This window comes from Xyrauchen texanus, chromosome 13 (assembly GCF_025860055.1).
Source record: "Xyrauchen texanus isolate HMW12.3.18 chromosome 13, RBS_HiC_50CHRs, whole genome shotgun sequence".
NCBI lineage: Eukaryota > Metazoa > Chordata > Actinopteri > Cypriniformes > Catostomidae > Xyrauchen > Xyrauchen texanus.
Genome location: NC_068288.1, coordinates 11540356 through 11547513, shown reverse-complemented (window position 1 = coordinate 11547513; position 7158 = coordinate 11540356). Strand labels below are relative to the sequence as shown.

Here is a 7158-nt window from a genome sequence, read left to right as displayed (position 1 = left end):
TGGCTGGAGAAACACGAATGGCAAACGACACCAGACTGGATTATCAACAACGAGCAGGACACGGGAAAAAACAAGACGTTCAAGACAAAATCGGTGGACGGAAGTACTTAAAGGAGGCGACGATGATTGTGAATGTGGAGAATGTTAATGAGGTGAGAGCGGTAGATATTATCAAAGCAGTGGTGGATAAATGTGGAAATGGGAAAATTCTAGCGTTAAGACCAAGACAAGGAAATGAATATGAACTAACAATGGAAAATGAGGAAACATGTGAGAAATTGACTGATGGACTGAATATAAAAGGGGTGAACTGTGAAATTAAAAACTACAAAATAGAGACTTTGTTGTTTCCTTCATGCACATGCCCGTCTACCTAGATGATAGAGAAATAATTGGAAAATTGGAGGGATGGGGAGTCAACCCCATATCAAAAATTAAAAGAAGATGCTACCCGGGCACTGGAATCGAGGATGGAACGAGGTTCCTTAAAGTAAGGTTCCCTAAAGAAGTGGCATCATTGCCCTACAGCACAAGGCTGGAAACCGCAGAAGGGCAGCAGTATTTTAGGGTGGTGCACAGTCACCAGGTGAAGACCTGTAGGCTGTGCATGAGCCCGGATCATCTGCTTAAAGAGTGCCCAGATTTCAAGTGCTACAAATGTGAAGAAAAGGGACACTTCGCAAGAGACTGTAACGCAGTCAGGTGCCCGGAGTGTCAGGAGATTTTAAATAAATGTGAGTGGTGGATGGAGAAAGAGGAAGGAGGTAGGGAGCATTGGGTGGACGGACAGGTGCATGAAGGAAACAACGGGGATGAAAGACAAAACGATGAAGGACAAGAGGAAGAAAATGTACGACAAAAAGGAATGGAAGAAGGAGCGAGCAACAGAGAGGAAGGAGAAAGAGAACAAGAGAACAATAAGGAACAAACAATGGAGCAGGACACACAAAGGACAGCAATGGAGATATCAGACAATTTTAAAAGCTATCGGGATAACATGGAGAAAGATGGACAAGGAAGGATGGATCAAAGTAAAGAGACTGAAAGTGAAGAGGAAATAACAACGGACAATTTGGACAAAGACAGGAGGGGAGAGGAAAAATAAGAAGGAGATCATTGAAGGTAACACCGAATTTTGAAAATGTAAGAAAAAAGACTATGAAAAGAAGCCAAGGTGAACAGGCAAACAGATATGAAGTGTTAAAGGACCTGGAGGGAGAAAATGGAGAATAATGGTTTTAGGTATTTATTTGTATTTCTTTTAATGGTTTTAAGTTGTGTTACTTTTAATGCAAGGGGACTGACGGACATGGGAAAATTTGAAAGAGTGAAAGAAAAATGTAGAGGTGAAGATGTCATTGTTTTACAAGAAACAAATTGGAAAGAGAGTGTGATGATGGTATACAAAAAGAAATGGGAAGGAGATATTTTATATAATAATGGGGATGGTAGGCTTGGAAGAGGGGTGGTGCTTTTAATGAGAAAAGATGTTTTTAATACAACCAAAGTGGTGTACAAAGATAAGATGGGCAAATGCATGGCTGTGGAAGTAAATTATGAAGGACGTGAATTAATTTTAGTGAATGTACACGCACCAACAGAAGAGAAAGAAAAGAAAGAATTTTTTAATTGTTTAAGGAGTGTAATAAAAAAATATAAGGAAATGATAATGATGGGGGATTTTAACACAGTTTTCAGCAAACTAGACATGGCAGAGGGGATGGTTTTTAAATCGGACACAGGAAGGAAAGAATTAAACGAATTGATGAGAGAAAATAAATTAATTGATGTATGGAGGGAAAGAAATGGAGGGAAAAAGGTTTATTCAAGGAAACAAATAGTGGGGCATTTTATATGTAAAACAAGAATTGATTATTTGCTATGTACAAGAAATATGGAGAATTTTATTGAAAAAATCAACTATGAAGAAACCAGTTTTAGCGATCATAAGTTTTTACGTTTCAAAATAGATTGGAGTAATGTGCAAAGGGACCGGGTACATGGATTTTAAATACAGAGATTTTAAAGAATGAAGGTTATGTGGCAGAGATAAAAGGAATCATAGAGAAAGAGAAGGATAATGCAATGTATCAAGAAGATAAAAGAATGTGGTGGGAGAATGTTAAATATCTAGTAAAAAAATGTTCAATAAAGTATTGCAGAATCTTACAAATATGTAAAAGACACAAAGAAAAAGAAATAAGGAGACGTTAGAAAGAGAATTAAATAATGAAAATAAAGACATAAAAAAGATAAAAGAAATAGAGGAGAAACTGAAAGAAATAGAAGAAAAATTATACGAGGGCGCAAGATTAAGTAAGTCCAAATATATGGTGGAGGGGGAGAAATGCACCCAGTTTTTTTTTGACTTGGAGAAAAAAAGGGCGAAAGTTGGAATAATAAAAGAATTAAAAGGGAGAAGTGGAGAGCTTGTGGAGGGGAATGAAAAAGTGCTAGAAGAGATAAAGGTTTTTTATGAGGATCTTTTTAAAACAAGAGGAGTGGAAGAGGAGGAAAAAAAGAAACTGTTAAATTATATTGAAACAAATTTAAGTGAAGAGGATAAAAAGGAATGTGAGGGGGAAATCAAGAACGAGGAGATCGAAAGAGCGATAGATCAACTAAATAAAAGGAAAAGCCCAGGGATAGATGGTTTGGGAAGTGAATTTTATTTACGTTTTAAGGACATTTTAATAGAGATTTTAAAAGAAGTTTTAAGGAAACTTTTAAAGAGGAAGAAATGAATGAAAGGATGGGAATGGGGCTGATGAAGCTTATATATAAAAGGAAAGGTGAAAAAACTGATTTAAAAAACTACAGGCCAATAACAATGTTAAATACCGATTTAAAGATATTAGCAAAGATTTTAGCAAACAGATTAAAAGAAGTGATGCCACAAATAATAAAAACAAATCAAGCATATGCAGTAAAAGGAAGAGACATAGCAGACATAACGATGAGCATAAGGGACACAATACAATACATAAAAGAAAAGAATGATGACGGGTATGTGATCAGCTTAGACTTCGAAAAGGCTTTTGATAGAGTGGAGCATGAATATTTGTTTGGGGTTTTAAATAGGTTTGGGTTTGGTGAGAATTTTATGAAATGGATTAAGATTTTATACAAGGGGCTTTAACAAAAATAAAATGTAACGGGTTTTTAACGGAATGTTTTAAAATAACTAGATCAATTAGACAAGGATGTCCACTCTCAGCTTTATTATACTCTCTTGTAGCAGAACCTTTGGGCCTAGCAATACTGAAAAGAAGAGAAAATAAAAGGAATTCAAATACAAGAAAGCAAAGCAGAAGGGAACATTTTTCAATATGCGGACGACACAACAATAATAGTTAAAGGGAAAGAGGATGTAAAACAAGTAATGAAGAATGTACAAGAATTTTGCAAAGGATCAGGAAGTAAAATTAATGAAGACAAGACAGTGTACATGAGGTTCGGGGCAACGTCTGTTTTAACGGAATGTTTTAATTTTAAGGAAGTTGAAGAAATTAGGATTTTAGGGATTTTAATGGGAAAGGATGGGGGGCAAGTAAGAGAAAAAATGTGGGAGGAATTGATAACAGGAATAGAACGGAGGTTAAATTTTTGGAGAATGAGGGCTTTAAATTTGAAAGGGAAGGTTTTAGTATTGAATGTTTTAATGGCCTCAAAGTTGTGGTATGTTTTATATGTGACAGAAATGCCTTTGTGGGTAGAAGGGAGGTTGAAGAAATGTTTTCTCGGGTTTTTGTGGGAGGGTAAACCCCCGAGAATAGCATACAATACCTTATTAGGACCATTAGAAGAGGGGGGTTGGGGTTAATGGATATTAAACAAAGGAAAAACTGCTTAAGAGTTAAAATAGTCAAAAAATTGTTGCAAGACGAAAATGAAACGGAATGGAAGAAGGTTATGAAATATTTTTTAAACAAATGTGGGAATTTTAATTTGGGGAGGATATTTTATGGATGAAAACAAAAAACTGGATGGTGGAAGGATTACCTGACTTCTATAAGGAGATTTTAAGTGCTTGGGGGATTTCTTAAGTGTAATAGATTATAATCTGAAAGGAAGAGAAAACATCTTAAACCAACCTCTGTTCTTAAACAAAAGGATTTTAAGAGATGGGAAAGAGATCTTGTTTAAAAAATGGATGGAGGTGGGAATAACAAGGGTAAGAGATGTTTTGTATGAATTTAAAGAAGGGTTTTTACCATCACAATTTATAATGGATGCAATGGAGGAAGCAAAAGAGGAATGCAACAAACGAGAAATAGAAAATAAATACTGAAATGATCAAAAACGCAATACCGAAGGAATGGATTAAAAGAATAGAAAACATGGAAGAATGGAAGGAAGAGAAAGACATTAATGTCTGCCTGAAAGGGGAACTATGTAATTTTAAGGAGTGTAATGTGAAAAAGTTTTATTGTTATTTTAGAGATGGTGTTTTTAAAGAACCAGTAGTTAACAATTTTTGGGTACAGAGATTTAAAGATCTGAAAAAAGAAAGTATATGGAGAAATATGAGGGGAAAGATTGTGGAAACCAAACTGGAATGTTTAGAGTATTTTATAAGGCACAAAGTAATTTTTACCGATTGTATTTTAACTAAGATTGGAATGGAACAGAATGCAACATGTAAAGTATGCAAAGACGAAGACGAAGGAATTTTACACTTGTTTCTATACTGTAAAGAGCTGGAGGGTTTTTACAGAAAATGCAAAAAAATGATAAAAGAATTAATTGAGGACTGGGACGAAGAGGTAATAGAATGGAAGAGGATAGTGATGTTTGGATGGGAGGAAAATTGTCAAAGTAAAAAGTTTGTGAACCTGTTAATAATGTTGATAAAAAATGCAGTATGGGAAAGAAGAAATGTGGCCAAAGAAGGAAGAGTGGTGCTTAATGTTTGGAATGTTCTTAAAAAGAAAACAGAAAGATATATTGAAGGACTGTATTGGTATTTTAAGTATGAAAACATGTTGCAAAGTTTTTTTGTCGTTTTTACTCCAAGGGTTTTTAAAGTTTTAAAAGATTTAGCATGGAATGTACCTGGAAGTGACTTGGTTTTTTAAGTAATATTTATGTACTGAATGTTTTAAAGAAATATAATATATTTCTGCCTGTAGAAGATGTCTTTTAATTTATTTTATTGTATAGGTTGAATATGTTGTAACTCTGAGTCCTTTTCTTATGTACATTATCTTGTTATTCAATAATCTTGTATGAAAACAATGATTTTGTATTTATTGTTTGATAACTTTTTCAATAAAAAAAAAAAAAGATCGATTTCGTCCGATCTCGGAAGCTAAGCAGGGTTGGGCCTGGTTAGTACTTGGATGGGAGACCGCCTGGGAATACCAGGTGCTGTAAGCTTTTGCTTCTCCTGGATTGGTTTAACTAATACACGTCCTCCTGCCACAGCTGACATTTTTATTTTATTTTATTCATTCACCTTAGTAAATAGACACCCCCCATCTATTTCCTTCATTTTGCCTTCTCTGTGGCAAATGACAGCCTGGTCCTTTTTCTTGCCTCCTCCAGGGGGCAGTCCAGAGGCTGGTTTTATTTTTTGGCTGCCTCTTGACAGCAACACACAGAGAAGGAAAGTGCCAACAAAGCGCTTTGCTGCCGCAAAATGAGTTGCACATTTCCCATCGAACGTGTCCAGAGGACTTTCTTTGAGTGGGGAAGGGTTTGCGTTGGCCCAGTGGCTTCTTGCCGTGCGTGGCCCATTGCCCACGCTGAGTCCTCCCTCTTTTAGCAAGCAACGTGGCAGCTAAGGTACAGGTAAGCAGGAAAAGGTAGTGTGTCCAGCTCCAGTGTAATTGAATGTGGAGACAGGAGGCACTTCACTTTGGTTGTTGTTTTGTTTAGTTTCTTTTTTTGTTTGAAATGTTTAGTTAGTTTAAAAGCCCATTTGTCAGGACAGGGTCTGTTTGTCCAATGTATGTTCTCCTTCTGAAACGACACACCAAAACATGTGTCAAGGAGGAAGGCCCAGGCAGTGGGCTTTCTTTAAATAGCCGTCTGTTCACAGCATCTTTCGCTTACGGCCATACCACCCTGAGCGCGCCCGATCTCGGAAGCTAAGCAGGGTTGGGCCTGGTTAGTACTTGGATGGGAGACCGCCTGGGAATACCAGGTGCTGTAAGCTTTTGCTTCTCCTGGATTGGTTTAACTAATACACGTCCTCCTGCCACAGCTGACATTTTTTTTTTTTTATTCTTTTTTTTATTTTATTCATTCATCCTTAGTAAATAGACACCCCCAATCTAGTTCCTTCATTTTGCCTTCTCTGTGGCAAATGACAGCCTGGTCCTTTTTCTTGCCTCCTCCAGGGGGCAGTCCAGAGGCTGGTTTTATTTTTTGGCTGCCTCTTGACAGCAACACACAGAGAAGGAAAGTGCCAACAAAGTGCTTTGCTGCCGCAAAATGAGTTGCACATTTCCCATCGAACGTGTCCAGAGGACTTTCTTTGAGTGGGGAAGGGTTTGCGTTGGCCCAGTGGCTTCTTGCCGTGCGTGGCCCATTGCCCACGCTGAGTCCTCCCTCTTTTAGCAAGCAACGTGGCAGCTAAGGTACAGGTAAGCAGGAAAAGGTAGTGTGTCCAGCTCCAGTGTAATTGAATGTGGAGACAGGAGGCACTTCACTTTGGTTGTTGTTTTGTTTAGTTTCTTTTTTTGTTTGAAATGTTTAGTTAGTTTAAAAGCCCATTTGTCAGGACAGGGTCTGTTTGTCCAATGTATGTTCTCCTTCTGAAACGACACACCAAGACATGTGTCAAGGAGGAAGGCCCAGGCAGTGGGCTTTCTTTAAATAGCCCTCTGTTCACAGCATCTTTCGCTTACGGCCATATCACCCTGTGCACGCTAGAGGGAGCTAGTGAGCAATTGGGAGTTTTTGGCTGCAGTTGGAGAGGAAGGCTCTCCTCCATTTTGTGCTTTTTTTTGTGTGTGTGTGTGTGTGTTTTTAGGTTTTCTTACTTTAAGTTAGTTTTTTTTTTTTTAGTTTTTTGTCTGAATAATAAAAGAATAATAATAATAAAAATAAAAGTAAAGAATAATATTAATAAAGAATAAAAATAAAATATAAAATAAAAATAAAGAATAATATTTTTATTCTTTCTCAAAAATGGATGGATTAATGGCAAAC

The 7158-nt window shown here is 36.9% G+C and overlaps 1 pseudogene; it reads left to right on the top strand.

Moving 5' to 3' along the window:
- The first annotated feature begins 6051 nt into the window (after nt 1–6051).
- LOC127654512 (uncharacterized) lies at nt 6052–6160 on the top strand (annotated as a pseudogene).
- The last annotated feature ends 998 nt before the right edge of the window (nt 6161–7158 follow it).